Below are 25,732 nucleotides of genomic sequence, written 5' to 3'. Positions count from 1 at the left end.
AAGGGGTGCACCGGTCCTGGAGATACTGCAATACCAGGTCAATGCGTGGAGTGGACAGAGCAAGCTCTTTTTCCATCTCCCTGTTCTAAAAATCCATTTAATATATGGTCCCCAGATAGGGGACGTATCAGATATTAAACTGATAAGAACAGATACTACACTTGATCTTAGCCAAAAGGCCGAGAAGCGATAACCAGAATTGGTTTCAAACTACGGAGCCACCCAAGGATCCTGAAAAGTCCATTTGTGGAGCTGAGCTCCTGGACTCCCGTTAAGAAGACATGTTGTCAACCTCTAGATCCCTTACATGCCTGCACTTTTCGGCTTGCTGCTGCTGCAATCCACGCGTTTTAGATCTGCATAACTCCACCTCTTTAAACACAGCACCTTCACCCCCTGCTGTTCCCACCCGCCTCAACACCGTTGGAAGGGAGGAGAACCAATTAAGGCGGGGGGTGGGGTGGAACGAGCAGCTGTCTACCCTTAGCAGGAGGGCTGCTGATTACATACCTCTCCTGCTGCTGCTGCTGCTGCTGGCTGTCCAGCAGCAGACTGAAGGTGGCTGCTGCTGTGCACAGGTATATAAAGGCTCAGAGCCTATTATGACACGCGCAGCCAGCGTTCCATTGCCACATTCCATCTACTGCAGGCAGGATACCTGGCTGGCTGAATGTCGCTGAGAAGCTCACAGAGACCGCCATAAGCAACAGTTTAACAGAATGCCACAGACTAATCAACCAAACTTTTTGGGTTGGGTTCTCTTTTATAGTCTGCAGGCATTAAATGAAAGAATTCAGTGTTCCAGCAGAGGGAGACAACGTTTCAGAAAAGGCATTGTAGCAAACCAAAAAAGAAATTTTAAGCGCAGCAGAGTAACCAGCGCACATACCTGTTAGCTCAGGTGAGTTTAAAAGGCTGCTGTTGATAACAAGGGCATTTGCTAAATAGATGGTGTGTGTGCAACAATATACTGAAAGGTCAATTATATTGTGCAGCTTATCTCACCACCTGTAGTTATTTAGGTGAAAGCTCCAAAATGCTTGCCTAATATGTCTGTTTATCCAAAAGGAAGTAAAAAGGGAGAGCTAGAAAGATAGCATTTCATTACATTACATGGCAATGCAATGCACAGTTGCTGAAGTTGAACCAAAATGAGCTTGTAATCTGGCTTCTGCAACTTTGAACATGAAAAATCCAATGAGGAGAAGAAAAGCAAAGCCAAAGAGTCCATCCCAAAATCCGACAAACAAGCAAAATGAACAAAAAACATTGAATTCAATTCTTTCTGATTTTAGAAACTGCATTAAAGAAGGGGTGCAACGGTCCTGGAGATACTGCAATACCAGGTCAATGCGTGGAGTGGACAGAGCAAGCTCTATTTCCATCTCCCTGTTCTAAAAATCCATTTAATATATGGTCCCCAGATAGGGGACGTATCAGATATTAAACTGATAAGAACAGATTTTTTTATATCGAAAGCCCGAATTCGTGTACAAAACCCGAGTGCGCTTAAAAAAGTGACAAGTGCCACAAAAAAAGTGCACTAGGATGCTGGTCTTCTTGAAACCCTCTCCAAAAGGAGAAGGGTCCCCCAAACCATTCCCCGTCCCTCCGAGCCAAAAGGCCACAGCGAGGAACAGGGACAAAAAGCCACCTCCAGCCGAAGCCAGAGGCGACCCAATCTTACCCCCTGCACCTGCCCGAGTTCTCACCCGAGCAAGGCACTGGGAGCCAAAGACTGTGCTCCCCTCCCGGAAGAGTGGAGCCAACAACGCTCTCCTCCCAAAACAGGAGAGCCAGGGGGGTTCAGGGGGGAGCGGAACCTGATGGCCACACACTCCCCCCCTAGACCTGCCAAGAGAGGAACCCGTAAGGGAACCGCATCCCGACAAAATCCTAGTAGGACGTGACACACGTGAATAAGTGGACACACAGTGACAAAGAAATTAAATAAATAGTGAAGGTTTCACAGTATAATACTGCCCGGACCTTCGACCGGGAATTGAAAAATTCCCCATCCTAAGGCCAGAAGGCCCGGAATAAGGGTGTGTGCGAAGAAAGAAAATTTGAAGTGCTTGTGCAAATGTGCCATAAACTCAAGTGGGGTTCCCAATCCCAGTGAGTTAAGGCACCCCAGGGTCACCACTCCTGGGGCACTTCACACTTCGGGCTTTCGATCTTCCCCGGCCCAATGGCGTCGATCCTGGGGGGCCATGCTTTCCACCAGATGACTATATTAGCCACCTGGCGTACTAACAAGCGCCTAAACCCCAGTGTGCATAATGTATCAATCTACTAGGGCGGCCAACATCCAAAACCGCCTTTTCGAAAGATTCTACACTTGATCTTAGCCAAAAGGCCGAGAAGCGATAACCAGAATTGGTTTCAAACTACGGAGCCACCCAAGGATCCTGAAAAGTCCATTTGTGGAGATGAGCTCCTGGACTCCCGTTAAGAAGACATGTTGTCAACCTCTAGATCCCTTACATGCCTGCACTTTTCGGCTTGCTGCTGCTGCAATCCACGCGTTTTAGATCTGCATAACTCCACCTCTTTAAACACAGCACCTTCACCCCCTGCTGTTCCCACCCGCCTCAACACCGTTGGAAGGGAGGAGAACCAATTAAGGCGGGGGGTGGGGTGGAACGAGCAGCTGTCTACCCTTAGCAGGAGGGCTGCTGATTACATACCTCTCCTGCTGCTGCTGCTGCTGCTGGCTGTCCAGCAGCAGACTGAAGGTGGCTGCTGCTGTGCACAGGTATATAAAGGCTCAGAGCCTATTATGACACGCGCAGCCAGCGTTCCATTGCCACATTCCATCTACTGCAGGCAGGATACCTGGCTGGCTGAATGTCGCTGAGAAGCTCACAGAGACCGCCATAAGCAACAGTTTAACAGAATGCCACAGACTAATCAACCAAACTTTTTGGGTTGGGTTCTCTTTTATAGTCTGCAGGCATTAAATGAAAGAAGTCAGTGTTCCAGCAGAGGGAGACAACGTTTCAGAAAAGGCATTGTAGCAAACCAAAAAAGAAATTTTAAGCGCAGCAGAGTAACCAGCGCACATACCTGTTAGCTCAGGTGAGTTTAAAAGGCTGCTGTTGATAACAAGGGCATTTGCTAAATAGATGGTGTGTGTGCAACAATATACTGAAAGGTCAATTATATTGTGCAGCTTATCTCACCACCTGTAGTTATTTAGGTGAAAGCTCCAAAATGCTTGCCTAATATGTCTGTTTATCCAAAAGGAAGTAAAAAGGGAGAGCTAGAAAGATAGCATTTCATTACATTACATGGCAATGCAATGCACAGTTGCTGAAGTTGAACCAAAATGAGCTTGTAATCTGGCTTCTGCAACTTTGAACATGAAAAATCCAATGAGGAGAAGGAAAGCAAAGCCAAAGAGTCCATCCCAAAATCCGACAAACAAGCAAAATGAACAAAAAACATTGAATTCAATTCTTTCTGATTTTAGAAACTGCATTAAAGAAGGGGTGCACCGGTCCTGGAGATACTGCAATACCAGGTCAATGCGTGGAGTGGACAGAGCAAGCTCTTTTTCCATCTCCCTGTTCTAAAAATCCATTTAATATATGGTCCCCAGATAGGGGACGTATCAGATATTAAACTGATAAGAACAGATTTTTTTTTTTTTTTTTTTTCTACCACTCAGGTTTTGATATAAGCAAACCGTTAACCAGACTTCGTCATAAGTTATACTGCCACTTCATAAACATCATTGTGGTTTCTTTATTAAAATATTATTCAACAAAAATACAAACAAGTAATCCTATGCCAGAGAAATTTCCAGAAAAAATATCAACGGTATTTAACCATATCCTGCCACTTAAGGTATTTCCACACACCTTCAGAATCTGTTCCACCACCACCACCTTCTCTTGTATCCCACAAATAGATTACATATAGTCTTGCTAAGATCAACCTAATACAATCATTTACTGTTAAATTTACTCTTTTAAACACACACAAATTTCTCACATCCCACAAGCTCTCCTGCACACACACCATAATAAACCACATCATCCTTTCTAGGCCACGACGACTAGCACCAAAACCAAACATAGCCACTCTCCAATCAATAAACTTCACACCAGCAACCCCTTTACAAAGTCCACCCACACCTTTCCACACATCATACGCAAAATTACAATCCCACATAAGGTGCCTCACCGTCTCATTCGCTCCACAACCATCCCTTGGACATACTGCAGATCTTATGAGATCTCTTTTCTTCTGAAAATCCCTCACTGGCAAAATATTATGAAGGCCCATCCATACTATATCTCGCTGTCTATTCGACACACCTTGAATGCTTAACTTCTTCCATACCCGCGCAACTTCCATAGAACGCAATCCCACCACATTACTCTCACACTCATTCACACACATCTTCCCCATCACCTTCTTAACCAACATAAAGTCTTTCATTGCAACTGCTAACAAATCATTCTTCCTCACAAACTTCTCAATCAAACCATACCACTCAGGACACTTAAAAGCAACAGGCACATTCTTATCACGCTTCACCCAATTCAGACCATACAGCATCCATCCAGCCAAATACTTACACATAAATGCCCCTTTATTATTCTTCCCAATCAAAATGACCGTAGTCTTAATAAAATGCAATGTTAGAAACACTTCAATATTCGGAAACTTCAGTCCCCCATACAAATATTGCTTAATCAAAATCTCTCCCTTAAGTCTTTCCATCCTACTGCCCCAAAAAAACACAAAAATTAGTTTCTCCACTTTTTTAATTTTCCTATAGGGCACTGGAAAAATACAAGAAACATAAAGCAAAATAGGGAGAATAACAGCCTTAATAATAAGAACCTTCCCTACCAAAGACAAAGAACGTAACTTCCAAAAATTCATCTTCCGCACAATCCGCTCACCACATTCATCCCAACTCTCATAACCTTTCAAATCATCATTAAAAAAAACTCCCAACACTTTAATTGCACCATCCACACCAGCCACACCATCCATCTTAATCCTATTGTCACCAAAACATTTAAACATGCATTTGCTCCAATTCACACGAAACGCTGACGCGCCACAAAAAAAATTCAACAACAATTTTACTCTCTCCATAGAGGCCACACTCTCACTCACCACTACTACATCATCCATATATCCTAAGACTTTCACAGTCATTCCACCACTCCCTGGCACTAACAAACCAGGCACCACTTTCTCTTTCCGAATCATACACAGCAGTGGCTCAATCACACACACAAATAATACCGGTGACATGGGACAACCTTGCCTCACACCAGACCTAATACACACTTTCTCACTCAAAAACCCATTCACCAGAAATTCACTCACCACCTCCCCATACAATCCTCTCACGGCACGCACAAATTTCTCCGGAAAACCCATTCTACGCAAAACCTCAAATAGAAACACATGAGACACGCGATCAAACGCCTTTTCAAAGTCAACAGCCATCACCATACACTTCTGCTTTCTTACTTTACAATCCCACAACACATCTCTTAAAAGACACAGATTATCTGTCATACATCTACCAGGCACTGCACACACTTGATCTTTACCAATCACATCAGCTATAACCACACGCATCCGACACGCCAAAATTTTACTGAATACCTTATAATCAGCGTTCAGAAGCGTAATTGGCCTCCAATTACTCAAACACCTTTTATCCCCTTTCTTATGGATTAAGACCACCACTCCCTCCTTCATTGAACCCGCAAGCATCCCATTCTCCCACATAAACTGACACACTTCCACTAAATCCATACCCATCACTTCCCACATCATAACATATAGCTCCACAGGCAAACCATCCTTCCCAGGCGTCACATTTTTCCTTGCACCAAACAACGCTTTCTTAACTTCTTCCTCAATCACAGGCTCACATAGACCAGAACATCCATCCTCATCCACCCTACAATCCAAAGTCTTAAGCACTTCTTCTTTCAAACTCTCATCCACCCACTTTCTGCCAAACAACTCAGCATAAAACCTGACCACTTCCTTCATTACATCCTTCCCACTCACACAAACACCATCCACATCAAAAATCTCCTCCATACCCTCCTTCTTACCATTTATTTTTTTAAAGAAATATCTTGAACACTTTTCATCTTTATCAAGATGGACCACCTTAGACCTAAAAATTATTTCCCTTCCCTTCCTCTCCAAAGTCCTCTTCAAATCCTCTCTCACACTTCTTAATAAATCATCCACATCCACACCACACATCCTCATTTTTTCCAGCCATTCCACCCTCATCATTAAATCTTTATATTGACTCCTTACCATGGCAGCCTTTTTATAGCCCCATCGACGAAAAAACTTTTGCACTTCATGCTTCATCCAATCCCACCACACCAACACACTTTCAAACTTACTCTTTTGAGATTTACACCAACTATATTTTTTCTTAAAATCATTCACAATTCTCTCATCCTCAAGCAAACTCACATTCAATTTCCACACACCTCTCCCATGCACCCGCCTTAAATCCCCTCTAAACTCACCTTTCAGACACACATGGTCCGAAAAAGGAACTGGAAATTGAGAAAAACCATCACATATTATATTTTTAGAAAAAAACATCCTATCAATCCTAGATGTTATCCCACCCCTGTCAGCTTTATAGGTTGGTGGTGGTGGCTTCCCCAAAAAAACCTCAGCAGCATCAAAAAAGAAAAAATCTGAAATAATGTTTGTCAATTTTTTTCCTGAGGCATCAACTTTCCCATCAGTTACACAGTTAAAATCACCTGTTACTATCACAGGGATCCTACCAGGTAATTCTAAACATCATTTATCTAATAAACTTAACCTGTCTTCTTTTTTTGTAGGACCATAAATATTTATAATTTTAACTTTCCACCCCCTCCCACACACAACTGCAGAGATGCAACGACCCACCTCTATTACCTTATAACATTCAAAAACAAAATTTCTATTATTTAATACAATCCCAACTCCATCATTTTTATTCCCACTAGAGCCAGACCAGATATGCTGGCCATATGGCCAATCAGCGTCTTCCAGGGGTTCTTCTATACCACACTCCTGTAGACACATAATATCAAAAGAATGGTTATGTAAGAAGTCCAGAATCACAGATCTTCTAACTCTAGACTTTAGAAGTCTTACATTAAGGGACGCAATGTCCCAATTTGGTTTAGAGACCATTCTTTGGCTTAAAAACCACAAACACCAGTCTCAGGAAAAAAAAACACGCCTTCCTTATCCTTTGTCATCTGGCGAACTCCCACCTAGCTGAAAGATAGTGGACTCCAAATTCTCCTCCAGGTAAGCCGTTGACGCAGGAGAAAGAGAACCCACTGGGTAATCCCGCTCACTCACCGGACTTGCCACGCATTGGCTACTTGATGGTTCAGACAACCGGGCCCTTTTATTCTTAGCGCGGTCCGGTTCCTCAGAAGACCTCATCCCAGTCTCAGTGAAGTCTCCTTGGCCTCCAACTCCCTCTTCATCTATACTTTCACCGCTCCAACTGAGAGCCGGGTCCCCTGGGGTTTCCAAGGCTCCCTCACGTTCCTCACAAAAGGAGTCGATGAAACCCCCCTGATAGGAAGAAATGTCCATCTCAGCTGCCAGAACCTCTTCCACTCTCCCGGGCTCCATCAGTAGGTCAGCAGACGCCCTCACTGGAGCAGTCTCCACACGCTGTTCCACTACCTTCACCCTGGAAGAAACTGTGGCCTCAGGTGCCACACTCCTAGGCCTCGGAGAGTTCGCGACCACCTCAGAGTATGCCCTTGCCTTGCCCTCGTTCGCACGACGAGTACAATCCTTAAAGGCATGCCCCTCCATACCACAAGCATTGCAAACAATCGGATTGGTACAGTCCTTAGCAACATGCCCACTTTGGTTGCACTTGGAGCAAACAGGCACAGCAGTACAAACCTCTTGTAAGTGGCCGTACTTCTTACATTTCCTGCAAAAAACTGGGGCTTCAGGAAAGAAGAGAATACCCCTATCTCTCCCGATGGAGAAACTTTGGGGAGGGTAATGAATACCTCCAGGCTCCGAAGAACTTTCCCCAAATCTGACAAAATATCTGTATTTGCCAGTCCATAAGTTCTCCTCGTTCATTATTTTGTGACTGTTGCTCACAAAGTCACAATGCCTCTTAAGAAAAGCCGCAATGTCATGTTCTTGCACAAAGGGATTATACATAAAAATGACTAGGGGAACATCACCTTTGGAGTACAAGACTGTAAAGGTCAAACCATCCAAGGTTGGATTCTTCTCCTGCACCCTCAACCTCTTGTATAGGTTCCGGCAAGCCGCCATAGATTGCAGCACCAAGACATACCGTCCTTCTTTCCGGGATTCCTGCAGGCAGACGATGTTTTCTCTTGTCACTTCCAGGATTTTGAAGATCACCTCGTGCACCATATACGACAGATTGAAACGCTCTCTGACAGCAGCATCAACTTCAATGCGGAATGCATTGCGAACCCGATTGTCATCGGTCCCAGCATAGCGTAACTTCACGCCCATCATGATCACTCTCTCGTTCCTCCTCGATCTCCCCCTAAAGCAGCAACCGGCTTAAGCCATCAAGATGGCGATGCCGGAAGGCCAAGGGAAAACACTCAAGGACCCCAGACAAGACACTTGGTCTTAGCCAAAAGGCCGAGAAGCGATAACCAGAATTGGTTTCAAACTACGGAGCCACCCAAGGATCCTGAAAAGTCCATTTGTGGAGATGAGCTCCTGGACTCCCGTTAAGAAGACATGTTGTCAACCTCTAGATCCCTTACATGCCTGCACTTTTCGGCTTGCTGCTGCTGCAATCCACGCGTTTTAGATCTGCATAACTCCACCTCTTTAAACACAGCACCTTCACCCCCTGCTGTTCCCACCCGCCTCAACACCGTTGGAAGGGAGGAGAACCAATTAAGGCGGGGGGTGGGGTGGAACGAGCAGCTGTCTACCCTTAGCAGGAGGGCTGCTGATTACATACCTCTCCTGCTGCTGCTGCTGCTGCTGGCTGTCCAGCAGCAGACTGAAGGTGGCTGCTGCTGTGCACAGGTATATAAAGGCTCAGAGCCTATTATGACACGCGCAGCCAGCGTTCCATTGCCACATTCCATCTACTGCAGGCAGGATACCTGGCTGGCTGAATGTCGCTGAGAAGCTCACAGAGACCGCCATAAGCAACAGTTTAACAGAATGCCACAGACTAATCAACCAAACTTTTTGGGTTGGGTTCTCTTTTATAGTCTGCAGGCATTAAATGAAAGAAGTCAGTGTTCCAGCAGAGGGAGACAACGTTTCAGAAAAGGCATTGTAGCAAACCAAAAAAGAAATTTTAAGCGCAGCAGAGTAACCAGCGCACATACCTGTTAGCTCAGGTGAGTTTAAAAGGCTGCTGTTGATAACAAGGGCATTTGCTAAATAGATGGTGTGTGTGCAACAATATACTGAAAGGTCAATTATATTGTGCAGCTTATCTCACCACCTGTAGTTATTTAGGTGAAAGCTCCAAAATGCTTGCCTAATATGTCTGTTTATCCAAAAGGAAGTAAAAAGGGAGAGCTAGAAAGATAGCATTTCATTACATTACATGGCAATGCAATGCACAGTTGCTGAAGTTGAACCAAAATGAGCTTGTAATCTGGCTTCTGCAACTTTGAACATGAAAAATCCAATGAGGAGAAGAAAAGCAAAGCCAAAGAGTCCATCCCAAAATCCGACAAACAAGCAAAATGAACAAAAAACATTGAATTCAATTCTTTCTGATTTTAGAAACTGCATTAAAGAAGGGGTGCACCGGTCCTGGAGATACTGCAATACCAGGTCAATGCGTGGAGTGGACAGAGCAAGCTCTTTTTCCATCTCCCTGTTCTAAAAATCCATTTAATATATGGTCCCCAGATAGGGGACGTATCAGATATTAAACTGATAAGAACAGATTTTTTTTTTTTTTTTTTTTTTTTTTTTTGAAAGCCCGAATTCGTGTACAAAACCCGAGTGCGCTTAAAAAAGTGACAAGTGCCACAAAAAAAGTGCACTAGGATGCTGGTCTTCTTGAAACCCTCTCCAAAAGGAGAAGGGTCCCCCAAACCATTCCCCGTCCCTCCGAGCCAAAAGGCCACAGCGAGGAACAGGGACAAAAAGCCACCTCCAGCCGAAGCCAGAGGCGACCCAATCTTACCCCCAGCACCTGCCCGAGTTCTCACCCGAGCAAGGCACTGGGAGCCAAAGACTGTGCTCCCCTCCCGGAAGAGGGGAGCCAACAACGCTCTCCTCCCAAAAGAGGAGAGCCAGGGGGGTTCAGGGGGGAGCGGAACCTGATGGCCACACACTCCCCCCCTAGACCTGCCAAGAGAGGAACCCGTAAGGGAACCGCATCCCGACAAAATCCTAGTAGGACGTGACACACGTGAATAAGTGGACACACAGTGACAAAGAAATTAAATAAATAGTGAAGGTTTCACAGTATAATACTGCCCGGACCTTCGACCGGGAATTGAAAAATTCCCCATCCTAAGGCCAGAAGGCCCGGAATAAGGGTGTGTGCGAAGAAAGAAAATTTGAAGTGCTTGTGCAAATGTGCCATAAACTCAAGTGGGGTTCCCAATCCCAGTGAGTTAAGGCACCCCAGGGTCACCACTCCTGGGGCACTTCACACTTTGGGCTTTCGATCTTCCCCGGCCCAATGGCGTCGATCCTGGGGGGCCATGCTTTCCACCAGATGACTATATTAGCCACCTGGCGTACTAACAAGCGCCTAAACCCCAGTGTGCATAATGTATCAATCTACTAGGGCGGCCAACATCCAAAACCGCCTTTTCGAAAGACACTACACTTGATCTTAGCCAAAAGGCCGAGAAGCTGATAAGAACAGATACTACACTTGATCTTAGCCAAAAGGCCGAGAAGCGATAACCAGAATTGGTTTCAAACTACGGAGCCACCCAAGGATCCTGAAAAGTCCATTTGTGGAGATGAGCTCCTGGACTCCCGTTAAGAAGACATGTTGTCAACCTCTAGATCCCTTACATGCCTGCACTTTTCGGCTTGCTGCTGCTGCAATCCACGCGTTTTAGATCTGCATAACTCCACCTCTTTAAACACAGCACCTTCACCCCCTGCTGTTCCCACCCGCCTCAACACCGTTGGAAGGGAGGAGAACCAATTAAGGCGGGGGGTGGGGTGGAACGAGCAGCTGTCTACCCTTAGCAGGAGGGCTGCTGATTACATACCTCTCCTGCTGCTGCTGCTGCTGGCTGTCCAGCAGCAGACTGAAGGTGGCTGCTGCTGTGCACAGGTATATAAAGGCTCAGAGCCTATTATGACACGCGCAGCCAGCGTTCCATTGCCACATTCCATCTACTGCAGGCAGGATACCTGGCTGGCTGAATGTCACTGAGAAGCTCACAGAGACCGCCATAAGCAACAGTTTAACAGAATGCCACAGACTAATCAACCAAACTTTTTGGGTTGGGTTCTCTTTTATAGTCTGCAGGCATTAAATGAAAGAAGTCAGTGTTCCAGCAGAGGGAGACAACGTTTCAGAAAAGGCATTGTAGCAAACCAAAAAAGAAATTTTAAGCGCAGCAGAGTAACCAGCGCACATACCTGTTAGCTCAGGTGAGTTTAAAAGGCTGCTGTTGATAACAAGGGCATTTGCTAAATAGATGGTGTGTGTGCAACAATATACTGAAAGGTCAATTATATTGTGCAGCTTATCTCACCACCTGTAGTTATTTAGGTGAAAGCTCCAAAATGCTTGCCTAATATGTCTGTTTATCCAAAAGGAAGTAAAAAGGGAGAGCTAGAAAGATAGCATTTCATTACATTACATGGCAATGCAATGCACAGTTGCTGAAGTTGAACCAAAATGAGCTTGTAATCTGGCTTCTGCAACTTTGAACATGAAAAATCCAATGAGGAGAAGAAAAGCAAAGCCAAAGAGTCCATCCCAAAATCCGACAAACAAGCAAAATGAACAAAAAACATTGAATTCAATTCTTTCTGATTTTAGAAACTGCATTAAAGAAGGGGTGCACCGGTCCTGGAGATACTGCAATACCAGGTCAATGCGTGGAGTGGACAGAGCAAGCTCTTTTTCCATCTCCCTGTTCTAAAAATCCATTTAATATATGGTCCCCAGATAGGGGACGTATCAGATATTAAACTGATAAGAACAGATACTACACTTGATCTTAGCCAAAAGGCCGAGAAGCGATAACCAGAATTGGTTTCAAACTACGGAGCCACCCAAGGATCCTGAAAAGTCCATTTGTGGAGATGAGCTCCTGGACTCCCGTTAAGAAGACATGTTGTCAACCTCTAGATCCCTTACATGCCTGCACTTTTCGGCTTGCTGCTGCTGCAATCCACGCGTTTTAGATCTGCATAACTCCACCTCTTTAAACACAGCACCTTCACCCCCTGCTGTTCCCACCCGCCTCAACACCGTTGGAAGGGAGGAGAACCAATTAAGGCGGGGGGTGGGGTGGAACGAGCAGCTGTCTACCCTTAGCAGGAGGGCTGCTGATTACATACCTCTCCTGCTGCTGCTGCTGCTGGCTGTCCAGCAGCAGACTGAAGGTGGCTGCTGCTGTGCACAGGTATATAAAGGCTCAGAGCCTATTATGACACGCGCAGCCAGCGTTCCATTGCCACATTCCATCTACTGCAGGCAGGATACCTGGCTGGCTGAATGTCGCTGAGAAGCTCACAGAGACCGCCATAAGCAACAGTTTAACAGAATGCCACAGACTAATCAACCAAACTTTTTGGGTTGGGTTCTCTTTTATAGTCTGCAGGCATTAAATGAAAGAAGTCAGTGTTCCAGCAGAGGGAGACAACGTTTCAGAAAAGGCATTGTAGCAAACCAAAAAAGAAATTTTAAGCGCAGCAGAGTAACCAGCGCACATACCTGTTAGCTCAGGTGAGTTTAAAAGGCTGCTGTTGATAACAAGGGCATTTGCTAAATAGATGGTGTGTGTGCAACAATATACTGAAAGGTCAATTATATTGTGCAGCTTATCTCACCACCTGTAGTTATTTAGGTGAAAGCTCCAAAATGCTTGCCTAATATGTCTGTTTATCCAAAAGGAAGTAAAAAGGGAGAGCTAGAAAGATAGCATTTCATTACATTACATGGCAATGCAATGCACAGTTGCTGAAGTTGAACCAAAATGAGCTTGTAATCTGGCTTCTGCAACTTTGAACATGAAAAATCCAATGAGGAGAAGAAAAGCAAAGCCAAAAAGTCCATCCCAAAATCCGACAAACAAGCAAAATGAACAAAAAACATTGAATTCAATTCTTTCTGATTTTAGAAACTGCATTAAAGAAGGGGTGCACCGGTCCTGGAGATACTGCAATACCAGGTCAATGCGTGGAGTGGACAGAGCAAGCTCTTTTTCCATCTCCCTGTTCTAAAAATCCATTTAATATATGGTCCCCAGATAGGGGACGTATCAGATATTAAACTGATAAGAACAGATACTACACTTGATCTTAGCCAAAAGGCCGAGAAGCGATAACCAGAATTGGTTTCAAACTACGGAGCCACCCAAGGATCCTGAAAAGTCCATTTGTGGAGATGAGCTCCTGGACTCCCGTTAAGAAGACATGTTGTCAACCTCTAGATCCCTTACATGCCTGCACTTTTCGGCTTGCTGCTGCTGCAATCCACGCGTTTTAGATCTGCATAACTCCACCTCTTTAAACACAGCACCTTCACCCCCTGCTGTTCCCACCCGCCTCAACACCGTTGGAAGGGAGGAGAACCAATTAAGGCGGGGGGTGGGGTGGAACGAGCAGCTGTCTACCCTTAGCAGGAGGGCTGCTGATTACATACCTCTCCTGCTGCTGCTGCTGCTGGCTGTCCAGCAGCAGACTGAAGGTGGCTGCTGCTGTGCACAGGTATATAAAGGCTCAGAGCCTATTATGACACGCGCAGCCAGCGTTCCATTGCCACATTCCATCTACTGCAGGCAGGATACCTGGCTGGCTGAATGTCACTGAGAAGCTCACAGAGACCGCCATAAGCAACAGTTTAACAGAATGCCACAGACTAATCAACCAAACTTTTTGGGTTGGGTTCTCTTTTATAGTCTGCAGGCATTAAATGAAAGAAGTCAGTGTTCCAGCAGAGGGAGACAACGTTTCAGAAAAGGCATTGTAGCAAACCAAAAAAGAAATTTTAAGCGCAGCAGAGTAACCAGCGCACATACCTGTTAGCTCAGGTGAGTTTAAAAGGCTGCTGTTGATAACAAGGGCATTTGCTAAATAGATGGTGTGTGTGCAACAATATACTGAAAGGTCAATTATATTGTGCAGCTTATCTCACCACCTGTAGTTATTTAGGTGAAAGCTCCAAAATGCTTGCCTAATATGTCTGTTTATCCAAAAGGAAGTAAAAAGGGAGAGCTAGAAAGATAGCATTTCATTACATTACATGGCAATGCAATGCACAGTTGCTGAAGTTGAACCAAAATGAGCTTGTAATCTGGCTTCTGCAACTTTGAACATGAAAAATCCAATGAGGAGAAGAAAAGCAAAGCCAAAGAGTCCATCCCAAAATCCGACAAACAAGCAAAATGAACAAAAAACATTGAATTCAATTCTTTCTGATTTTAGAAACTGCATTAAAGAAGGGGTGCACCGGTCCTGGAGATACTGCAATACCAGGTCAATGCGTGGAGTGGACAGAGCAAGCTCTTTTTCCATCTCCCTGTTCTAAAAATCCATTTAATATATGGTCCCCAGATAGGGGACGTATCAGATATTAAACTGATAAGAACAGATACTACACTTGATCTTAGCCAAAAGGCCGAGAAGCGATAACCAGAATTGGTTTCAAACTACGGAGCCACCCAAGGATCCTGAAAAGTCCATTTGTGGAGATGAGCTCCTGGACTCCCGTTAAGAAGACATGTTGTCAACCTCTAGATCCCTTACATGCCTGCACTTTTCGGCTTGCTGCTGCTGCAATCCACGCGTTTTAGATCTGCATAACTCCACCTCTTTAAACACAGCACCTTCACCCCCTGCTGTTCCCACCCGCCTCAACACCGTTGGAAGGGAGGAGAACCAATTAAGGCGGGGGGTGGGGTGGAACGAGCAGCTGTCTACCCTTAGCAGGAGGGCTGCTGATTACATACCTCTCCTGCTGCTGCTGCTGCTGGCTGTCCAGCAGCAGACTGAAGGTGGCTGCTGCTGTGCACAGGTATATAAAGGCTCAGAGCCTATTATGACACGCGCAGCCAGCGTTCCATTGCCACATTCCATCTACTGCAGGCAGGATACCTGGCTGGCTGAATGTCGCTGAGAAGCTCACAGAGACCGCCATAAGCAACAGTTTAACAGAATGCCACAGACTAATCAACCAAACTTTTTGGGTTGGGTTCTCTTTTATAGTCTGCAGGCATTAAATGAAAGAAGTCAGTGTTCCAGCAGAGGGAGACAACGTTTCAGAAAAGGCATTGTAGCAAACCAAAAAAGAAATTTTAAGCGCAGCAGAGTAACCAGCGCACATACCTGTTAGCTCAGGTGAGTTTAAAAGGCTGCTGTTGATAACAAGGGCATTTGCTAAATAGATGGTGTGTGTGCAACAATATACTGAAAGGTCAATTATATTGTGCAGCTTATCTCACCACCTGTAGTTATTTAGGTGAAAGCTCCAAAATGCTTGCCTAATATGTCTGTTTATCCAAAAGGAAGTAAAAAGGGAGAGCTAGAAAGATAGCATTTCATTACATTACATGGCAATGCAATGCACAGTTGCTGAAGTTGAACCAAAATGAGCTTGTAATCTGGCTTCTGCAACTTTGAACATGAAAAATCCAATGAGGAGAAGAAAAGCAAAGCCAAAAAGTCCATCCCAAAATCCGACAAACAAGCAAAATGAACAAAAAACATTGAATTCAATTCTTTCTGATTTTAGAAACTGCATTAAAGAAGGGGTGCACCGGTCCTGGAGATACTGCAATACCAGGTCAATGCGTGGAGTGGACAGAGCAAGCTCTTTTTCCATCTCCCTGTTCTAAAAATCCATTTAATATATGGTCCCCAGATAGGGGACGTATCAGATATTAAACTGATAAGAACAGATTTTTTTTGATTGAATATATCTTTTATTAGCACAAAAAATAAGTTAACAGACAGTGTACAGTGCTGCAACCCAGTACACACAGAATTCTACATCATATTTACATAGCATGAGGATACGACGCACTAACTAGACACATCACACCCCTATGCTACACAAAACACTCAATCTGAAAGAAAAAGCATGTCAATCAATACAGTACGACGAACCGTGATAAGGGATGGTGATTGGGAAAAAGGGGATGGGGAGGGGAAAATCACAGGCCCGAAGCTTTATTGAAAGACAAGACACATAAGGGGAGAGGGGGAGGAGGGGTTTAGTCCTCATCCTCGTCCTCCGGACCGTCCACGATAGAATAGTCTCTGAGCAGGCTGTGGATCAGCCTGCGGCAGTCCTGGATGGACATCCTCTCCCTCCTCAAGATGAGCCGGTTCCTGGCGACCCAAACGGCATCCTTGAAGCAGTTCATAAGGCGCCAAGCCTCCTGGATGGCTCCGACGGTATGAACCCCAGGGAAGAGTCCGTAAAGCACAGAATGGTGCGATAGGCTCGCCCTGGGGACAGAGTTCCTCAGGTCGTCCTCAAGGGCAGTCAACAGGCGCTGTGCAAATCCGCAGTCCCAAAAAGTGTGCAAAGATGTTTCCTCCACGAAGGGGCACCTTGGGCAGTACCGGGTCTTGCACAGGTTCCGGGCATGCATGAATGATCGGACGGGCAGTCCGCCCTGAATCGCCATCCACGACAAGTCCTTGTGCCCGTTGGTCAGCCTGTCAGACGACACATTTGTCCACACAGTCTCCAGCGTGTCCTGGTGAAGTCCTGTGATGTTCTCCACGTCATCCTTGGCTCTGATGAGCTTGTGGATAGTTTTGGGCTTCCACAAGTCGGGCTTGAGTCCCTCCAGTTGATGTTCCCCCACAAATCGAACGACGTCTCCGTAGAACCATGGCGTCGTCCAGTTGTAGGGGAAGGAGCTGTCCCACTTGTCCCAGCCGAGTCGCCTCCAAAGAGGAAGCAGGAAGAAGCGAGACATGGACCTGCCCGCGGAGCCATTCTTGACTTGCAAAGTCCGGCGGACACAATCACACACAAAAGAGGATCGCAGGAGGGTGGGGATATCTGGAACGCCCTTCCCACCCTTGCAAGGCTCCTTGTACATGACGGCCCGCCTGACTCTGTCCATCTTGGATCCCCAGACAAAGTGAAACACTGTCCTGGTAATGGCCCTGCACACAGTGACGTGTGGGGGCCAGGCCTGCGCCGTGTACTGCAAGACGGGCAGGACCTCATTACGCAGGACGAGTGCCTTACCCTCACAAGTGAGGTGTCTGAGGCTCCAGAGTCCGATCCGTTGCTTCACCTTGGCCAAGCGTTCTTGCCAGGACTTGAGGGCCGCTCCTTCCTTCCCGAACCAGACTCCCAGCACCTTGAGGAAATCCGGTTGAATGTTGAAGGGGAAGGGGGCGGAGGAGGCCGGCTGCCAATCCCCGAAGAGCATGGCTTCCGACTTCCTGCAGTTGACTTTGGCCCCTGAAGCCCGGCCGAACCTCTCACACGTCTGGACGAGGGCATCGACTGAACCACGATCAGCGCAGAAGACGGTGACGTCGTCCATGTAGAGCGAGCACTTGACCTCGTGTCGTCCCGGACCCGGTGCGGTGATCCCTCTGATCTCTCCATTCTGCCGGATAGCCTCTGCAAAGAGTTCTATAACACAAACAAAAAGACGAGGTGATAGAGGGCAGCCTTGTCTGACCCCAGAGAGGACAGGGAAGGGGTCAGTCTTCCAGCCGTTCACCAACACCGAGCTGTGGATATCAAAATACATCAGACGGACATACGAACAAAACATGTTACCCAAACCTAACCGGTGCAGAGCTCGGCCCATGAACTCGTGGGAAACCCGGTCGAAGGCCTTCTCCTGATCCAAGGAGACCAGGGCCGCGTGTGCGCGGCGGACCTTGATGTACTCGACCGTGTCCCGCACGAGAGCGAGGCTGTCTGCGATGCGACGTCCAGGGATGCCGCAGGTCTGGTCCGGGTGGATGATCCGTCCGATGACCGTCTTAAGTCGTGTCGCCATCGTCTTGGCCAGGATCTTGTAGTCCACGTTGAGCAGAGTGATGGGACGCCAATTCCTCAGGTCGCACCTCTCTCCCTTCCGCTTGTACAGGATCGTGACCATTCCTTCCCTCAAAGATGGAGGCATTCTACCCTCCACCACCATCTCCTCGTACAGGTCCAACAGGTCCGGACAGATGAGGTCTCCCAGCGCTACATAGAGCTCCGCTGGAAGACCATCACTGCCCGGGGTCCTGCCGGTCCTAAAGGATTTAGCGGCAGAGAGCAATTCGCCCACCATCAGAGGTTTGTCCAAGGCTGCCGTGCCTGCAGGATCAAGATGGTTAGTGATACCTGACAGGAACTTATCAGCAGCGTCGGGGTCGGTAGTCTTGTGGGAGTAGAGTTCGCTGTAGAAGTCGCTGACGACCCTCATCACGTCCTCGTTCCCACGTCGCATGTTTCCGCTCTCGTCTCGCAGCTCGTTCAGGGGCGTGTGACCAGCATGAAGTTTCCTGAAAAAGAATGAGTTACATTTCTCACCCTTCTCCAGATTCTCCACTTTGGAACGGAAGACGATTCGCTTGGACTCCTCCTCAAAGTGCCTTTTCAGGCTCTTCTTGGTCTCCTCCAGCTCCTCCCTCACGTCCCAGCCGCAGTGAAGAAGGTCCTGCAGCGACCGCAGCTCGCGCTGCAGCCCTCTGAAGTCCCTCCTCTTCTCACACGCCTGTTGTCGACCCTTGGCCTGAAAGAAACAGCGAAACTCAAGTTTAACATATTCCCACCAATCAGAGACTGTTTGGAAGCTACCCTTGTAGGACTGCCACATTGCGTAGGCTGCTCTCAGCTCCTCCACGACTTCATCCTGAGCCAGCAGAGCACAATTCAGCTTCCAGGAGCCGGGGCCGGACGGAAAACCGTCGCCGATGACACCTTGTAAGTGAATGGCTCTGTGGTCGGAGAAGAAGCAGGGGACCATCGAGTGCCTACTCTGCCTGACTGCCCGAGAGGTGAACACAAAGTCAATCCTGGAGCGGAGTGAGCCATCGGCTCGGCTCCACGAATAGTTCGTGGAGCCTCTCCCCATGGAGCCCACCACGTCCTGAAGAGAGGCCTCGGTTACCATCTCGATGAGCAGCTTGGACGTGATGTCCAACTTGGCAGATGTGCCAGAACTACGACCATCCTCCTCGATGGGGCAGTTGAAATCCCCGGCCATCACTAAGGTCCTGGTGGTGGCAAGCTGAAGCCGCAGGGTCTGGAAAAGCTCCAGACGCTCATTCTTCAGTGGGGACGCATACACGTTGATGAACCTGACAGGTTCTCCCGCCCAGTTGCCATCTACAACAAGAGCCCTGCCGCAGATGAGCTCCTGGACGGACTCAAGCGTGAATGCGCCCCCCCTGATCAGAATTGCGACCCCCGCAGACTTGCAGTCACCCCCACCGGACCAGTAGGATGGACCGTGGGACCACTCCCTGGCCAGATGTTTGAAGGACCTAGAGGAGGGAAGGGAACATTCCTGCAACATATAAACATCACACAACTGGGAAGTAAGGAAGGCATAAATAGTCTGACGTCTGAACTTGTCCTTGATGCTCCTGACATTAATGGAAAATAAGTTAATATTAGCCATCATGTAGGGAAAAAAGAAAAAGTTAGCGCAGGCAATACACCTTAGTTACCACTCCGGTCGGGTGGTCCCTCGTCGGTGTTGACTGCTGGTGACGGGATCACCAGCAGGCCCTCTTCCTCCATCTGGTCAAGCAGCGCGGCCTCGATCTCGGCGACCACCAGTTCCTCCTCTTCTGGCTCGGCCACCAGGGTCTCAACCATGTGCTCCATCTCTTCTGGCTCAGGGAGGGTATCCTCCTTTTCGCCTACGAAATCCAGAATCTTCTTTTTGGAGGATTCAGTAGCAGGGCTGTCCTCCACCTTCCTCTTTCCCCGGGTTGGAACTGGGGAGACAAGAAGGGGAAAATCCTCCTCGGAATAGATAGCGGCGGGTGGAGGAAAGGTTAATTCCACCGCTACCATGGTCTGGGGAGGGAGAGTGGCTGCCGGGGCAGGGGAAAGGACACCTGCTGAGGAGTAGGGGAAGGAGGAAGAGGAAGTGGTATCCTCAGCAGTGGTGGCCGGGGTGGGGGGGCATTGGACGGGGGTGGCAGGGGGAGGGATCGAGAGAGGGGTGACAGAACTCTTACCCTCCTTTGACTTTTTCTTATGCTTCGGAGCTGCTGGGACCGTCACTGGGGCTTTGGCCACCGACTCCTTGACCGCTTTGGCCTTGGTCGTCTTGGCCTTGGCCGCTGGGGCCTTGGTCGTCGCGTCCTTGACCTTCACAGGCCTGGTCGTCGGGGCCTTGTCCTCCGGAGCTGGGGTCGTCACAACCACCGATGCCCAGGATCTCTCACGCTTGGGGCAATCCTTGTACAGATGAGCCGCCAGCCCACACAGGTTGCAGGACGTCTTCTTCGGGCAGTCCTTCGAGCTGTGTCCCGTCACTCGACAAATCCTGCAGGCATCCTCCTTGCAGTCCTTCATCTCGTGGCCGTTCTTGCCGCATCTCCTGCAGTTCCGCGGCATGTCCGGGTAATAGATGAGGCCGTAGGAGTTGCCCAGGGAGAATGTCGGGGGCAGGTGCCGAAGTCCGTCTGAGTACGCCAGGTCCCTGTGAAGTCTAACGGTCACCGACCACTTACCTGTCCAGAAGCCGAGTCCATTCAGGATGTGAGAGGGTTCCTTCACAACCAAACAGAAGCGTCTCAGGAAGGTACAGATGTCTTGGCCTGGGGTGTGCGGGTTGCGCATGGAGACCGTGATCCTCCTTTCGTCCCTCTGGATAGGGCAGCTACCTGTAAAGGCAGAGAAAGAATTATCCGGTCCTTTTGTGCTTACCATTTCCCAGAACCTCCTGCAGGTGTTCACAGTGGCGAAGGTGACGAAGAAGATCCCCGTCAAGAAGGTCTGGATGCTGAGGGTGTCCGACCTGGAGAAGCCTCGATCCAGCAGCATCTTCTGGCAGAACACGTCCGAGGACATGTCCGGCACCCTCCCATCCACTTCCTTCAGCTTCAGGGCCACCGTCTGCCGCATCCATGGCTCCAGGGCTGGAGCTTCATGGCGGGGCTTCTGGGGTCCCTTCTGCTGGCCAGTCGTGGAGGCAGAGTCCTTGGGGTCAGAATCGGCTCCTGGCTGGGCCCTCCTGGCTGTCCCCTGCTCCAGGCTCTTCTTTTCGGCCTTCCTCGCAGCGCTTGCCATGGCTTTCCTCCTGCAGTTACTTCTTGGAGCTGGATCTGGAACTCTTCCCGGAATGGGTGGAGCTATGCAGATTCTTCTCCCGTCGTTTTCTGGACAAATTCCCCGAAAGGTCTTTGTCTCGATGATTTTCTTCCTCGAAGATTCCACAGGACAGCCCGATTCTTCTCCGAGTCTTCGTCTTCTTCTGGATTCTTTAGAGCTTCTTCCTCTCACCGATATCCGCCTTCCTTCTCCGATGTCAGCTGGGCTCCGAAGCTCTTCTCCTTCCGAGTTCGATAGCTCTCGTCAAGTGTAGATCGTAGCTCTTGTGTTCTTAAAAGAACAGATACTACACTTGATCTTAGCCAAAAGGCCGAGAAGCGATAACCAGAATTGGTTTCAAACTACGGAGCCACCCAAGGATCCTGAAAAGTCCATTTGTGGAGATGAGCTCCTGGACTCCCGTTAAGAAGACATGTTGTCAACCTCTAGATCCCTTACATGCCTGCACTTTTCGGCTTGCTGCTGCTGCAATCCACGCGTTTTAGATCTGCATAACTCCACCTCTTTAAACACAGCACCTTCACCCCCTGCTGTTCCCACCCGCCTCAACACCGTTGGAAGGGAGGAGAACCAATTAAGGCGGGGGGTGGGGTGGAACGAGCAGCTGTCTACCCTTAGCAGGAGGGCTGCTGATTACATACCTCTCCTGCTGCTGCTGCTGCTGCTGCTGGCTGTCCAGCAGCAGACTGAAGGTGGCTGCTGCTGTGCACAGGTATATAAAGGCTCAGAGCCTATTATGACACGCGCAGCCAGCGTTCCATTGCCACATTCCATCTACTGCAGGCAGGATACCTGGCTGGCTGAATGTCGCTGAGAAGCTCACAGAGACCGCCATAAGCAACAGTTTAACAGAATGCCACAGACTAATCAACCAAACTTTTTGGGTTGGGTTCTCTTTTATAGTCTGCAGGCATTAAATGAAAGAAGTCAGTGTTCCAGCAGAGGGAGACAACGTTTCAGAAAAGGCATTGTAGCAAACCAAAAAAGAAATTTTAAGCGCAGCAGAGTAACCAGCGCACATACCTGTTAGCTCAGGTGAGTTTAAAAGGCTGCTGTTGATAACAAGGGCATTTGCTAAATAGATGGTGTGTGTGCAACAATATACTGAAAGGTCAATTATATTGTGCAGCTTATCTCACCACCTGTAGTTATTTAGGTGAAAGCTCCAAAATGCTTGCCTAATATGTCTGTTTATCCAAAAGGAAGTAAAAAGGGAGAGCTAGAAAGATAGCATTTCATTACATTACATGGCAATGCAATGCACAGTTGCTGAAGTTGAACCAAAATGAGCTTGTAATCTGGCTTCTGCAACTTTGAACATGAAAAATCCAATGAGGAGAAGAAAAGCAAAGCCAAAGAGTCCATCCCAAAATCCGACAAACAAGCAAAATGAACAAAAAACATTGAATTCAATTCTTTCTGATTTTAGAAACTGCATTAAAGAAGGGGTGCACCGGTCCTGGAGATACTGCAATACCAGGTCAATGCGTGGAGTGGACAGAGCAAGCTCTTTTTCCATCTCCCTGTTCTAAAAATCCATTTAATATATGGTCCCCAGATAGGGGACGTATCAGATATTAAACTGATAAGAACAGATTTTTTTTTTTTTTTTTTTTTTTAAACCATTCAGTTTAGTTTTTTAGCAAACAGTATGAATTTCTCCAAAATTTGCTACTTAAAACTTCTCATCATCATGGTTCTATTTATTTAGCAGTAGTATAAGACGAGATATAATCACAAGGGAACATCCTTTACATAACACAAATGCAGAAACTTCAAGGAATCACAAAGAAAAAAATCACTGGTATTTGATAAGGTAATGCCACTTTTTAAATTTCCAAATCCCTTCGGCATCTGTGCCACCGCCGCCTCTGCTGTCCAACTTATATATCAGGTATAGTCTTGAAAGAATAAGTCTAACACATTCATTCACTGATAAAGATTTCCTTTTGAAAAGTCCAAGGTTCCTTGCATCCCACAAACTCTCCATCACACAAGCCATTATCAGCCATAAAATTCTATCTTTAGACCGACTACACGCACCAATTCCAAACATCGCCACACGCCAATCCACAAAATTCACGCCTGCTAAACCCTTACACAATCCACCTACACACTTCCACACACTGTACGCGTACTCACAATCCCACATAACATGCCTCACAGTCTCACAACCACCACATCCCACTCTCGGACACACATCTGTTCTTATCAACTCTCTTTTCTTCTGCACTTCTCTCACAGGTAAAATATTATGTAAAGTCATCCACACAACATCCTTCTGTTTGTTTGACATCCTATACGTATCTAACTTCTTCCATGCATCTGAAACCTCATTCCCTCTCAGCCAAACAATATTACACTCTACCTCATTTGCACTCATTCTTTTCACCACATTCTTGGTCATTCTAAAATCATTCATTACCACACTCAACAAATCATGCTTTCTCACAAATTTCTCAATCACCTCATACCAAACAGGACACTTAAAGGCCACAGGCACACTCGCATCTCTCTTCCTCCAGCATAACCCATACAACATCCATCCAGCAGAATAATTAGCCATAAAAGCACCTTTATTGCCTTTACCCAGCAAAATAACCACAGTCTTAATATAATTAAGGCCTAAAAAAACTTCAATATTGGGAAAGGCCAGCCCACCATGCTGACAAGCCTTAAAAAGGCTCTCCCGCTTCAACTTCTCCATCTTACTACACCACAGGAATGTGAATACCAACTTCTCTATTCTCTTAATTTTCCTGTAAGGAGAAGGAAAAACAGTCGCCACATAAAGCAGGATAGGGAGAATCACTGCTTTGATAATTAACACCTTACCACGCAGAGTCAATTCTCTCATTCGCCAAAAATTCAATTTACGTTCAACCCGCATACCACACTCTTCCCAACTTTCATTCCCTTTTAAGTCATCATTAAATAATACGCCCAAAATCTTGATTGCACCTGACGCGCCCCCTGGGCCATATTCTTTAGTGGGAATATCCGGAGCCGGATCAGATGGGGGTTGTAGTCTTCCGAGTGGCTGTGACCCGGTCCGTGCCCAGGGTGTCAAACTCAGTTGTATGTGGCAGTCCTACAGATGTTATAAGTTCTTTATTGTCGACTACGCCACCCGTTGTGTTGCGGTCACTATGGCCGCCGCTGCAGCAGGGTCCGCTGAGGCTGATGGTGTAGGTGCAGCTTGTGATGGTATAACCCCCAACGGGTGGGGTATAGCCTCAGGGGGTCAGGTGCAGAGGATGGGGGTTGTGGTGGTGCAGCATAGATGTTAAAGGAAGACAGAGTCGGGTTGTGCAGTTTAGGGTATTTACTCACTGCTGATGTTCCGGTCACTCCAGCTTCAAGTGACCTCCCGAGCCGTGCTGCGTCCACCAGGTCCTGGATCCAGCCAACCCCCAAGCGAGTCCGGAGCGTGACCCTGAGCTCTCCTTCTGTCCTTTCTCTGGCCGTCCCCACTAGTGATCCACCCAGGTCCAGCTCCCTCGGGCCTTCTGTTGGGTGACCCTTGGCCTTGGGTTCCCTGACCCTCCACGTGGTATGCCTTCGTGGTGGATGTGGTGGGTGGCCATGGCAGACGCTGCCCACGGCCTCCGGTCTCTGGCTGGGGTGTGTTTTTCCCCCACCAGCTTGGGTTCCGGTACCCTGATGCCGACTCTTCACCCGTAGCTTGAATTTGGGGTCTTAGAGTCCTCTCTTCTGCTTCCCCCTCTGGGTCTCTCTTGCTTTCTCCTCTCTCTCTCTGGGGCTTCTCTGCTCCTCTTCCTCTGCTCTGCTCTGACAGACTGACTCTGACAGACTGACCCTGATCTTTGATGGTGCCCACCTTATATACACCCTCTATGTGTGAGCTCAGGTGACCAGCACCCAATGAGCTCCTATCTTTACCCAGGCTGCTCCCCCTATCTGCCCCTACACTACTTGGGATGTACCACCCCCCTCCCACTCCAGCCAGGAACAGACTCGGTCGTACCTGCACATTTCTAAGTGGGAGTACCGTCGGCCTGTTCCTCGGAAATGGGATGTATGTAGTGCATGCAGCCTACCGAGCTCAGGTCCACACTCCATCCTTACCCGGGAGTGGAATATCACACCTCTGGGTTGAGGTGCAATACCCCTGTAGCAGCCGAATCCTCAGGGTGCTACATTCCCCCCTGGTAAATCACAGCACGTCCTCGGGCTGTAAGATAAAAACAACACCAAACATACATTTTTTTTTTTTTCATAAACATATGA

The 25,732-nt window shown here is 47.6% G+C and overlaps 6 non-coding genes and 5 pseudogenes across 6 annotated transcripts; all 11 read right to left on the bottom strand.

The window, feature by feature from the left end:
• Positions 1–191, bottom strand: LOC141246838 (U2 spliceosomal RNA). The gene has a single exon (XR_012310388.1). It is a non-coding gene; the product is annotated as a U2 spliceosomal RNA (small nuclear RNA).
• A 1,118-nt stretch (positions 192–1,309) lies between these two features.
• LOC141246882 (U2 spliceosomal RNA) lies at positions 1,310–1,490 on the bottom strand (annotated as a pseudogene).
• A 1,999-nt stretch (positions 1,491–3,489) lies between these two features.
• LOC141246878 (U2 spliceosomal RNA) lies at positions 3,490–3,690 on the bottom strand (annotated as a pseudogene).
• A 6,116-nt stretch (positions 3,691–9,806) lies between these two features.
• Positions 9,807–9,999, bottom strand: LOC141246883 (U2 spliceosomal RNA). Its single transcript, XR_012310425.1, has one exon. It is a non-coding gene; the product is annotated as a U2 spliceosomal RNA (small nuclear RNA).
• A 794-nt stretch (positions 10,000–10,793) lies between these two features.
• LOC141246886 (U2 spliceosomal RNA) lies at positions 10,794–10,933 on the bottom strand (annotated as a pseudogene).
• A 1,115-nt stretch (positions 10,934–12,048) lies between these two features.
• On the bottom strand, positions 12,049–12,239 carry LOC141246837 (U2 spliceosomal RNA). The gene has a single exon (XR_012310387.1). It is a non-coding gene; the product is annotated as a U2 spliceosomal RNA (small nuclear RNA).
• Positions 12,240–13,354: 1,115 nt separating this feature from the next.
• LOC141246884 (U2 spliceosomal RNA) lies at positions 13,355–13,545 on the bottom strand. Its single transcript, XR_012310426.1, has one exon. It is a non-coding gene; the product is annotated as a U2 spliceosomal RNA (small nuclear RNA).
• A 1,115-nt stretch (positions 13,546–14,660) lies between these two features.
• Positions 14,661–14,851, bottom strand: LOC141246872 (U2 spliceosomal RNA). The gene has a single exon (XR_012310419.1). It is a non-coding gene; the product is annotated as a U2 spliceosomal RNA (small nuclear RNA).
• A 1,115-nt stretch (positions 14,852–15,966) lies between these two features.
• On the bottom strand, positions 15,967–16,161 carry LOC141246870 (U2 spliceosomal RNA). Its single transcript, XR_012310417.1, has one exon. It is a non-coding gene; the product is annotated as a U2 spliceosomal RNA (small nuclear RNA).
• Positions 16,162–21,713: 5,552 nt separating this feature from the next.
• LOC141246887 (U2 spliceosomal RNA) lies at positions 21,714–21,803 on the bottom strand (annotated as a pseudogene).
• A 1,121-nt stretch (positions 21,804–22,924) lies between these two features.
• LOC141246879 (U2 spliceosomal RNA) lies at positions 22,925–23,134 on the bottom strand (annotated as a pseudogene).
• Positions 23,135–25,732: the final 2,598 nt, after the last annotated feature.

This window comes from Phyllobates terribilis, unplaced genomic scaffold (genome assembly GCF_046119375.1).
Source record: "Phyllobates terribilis strain yellow unplaced genomic scaffold, ASM4611937v1 Scaffold_2641__1_contigs__length_116562, whole genome shotgun sequence".
NCBI classification, from domain to species: Eukaryota; Metazoa; Chordata; class Amphibia; order Anura; family Dendrobatidae; genus Phyllobates; species Phyllobates terribilis.
This window is presented reverse-complemented; position numbering and strand designations above follow the sequence as displayed.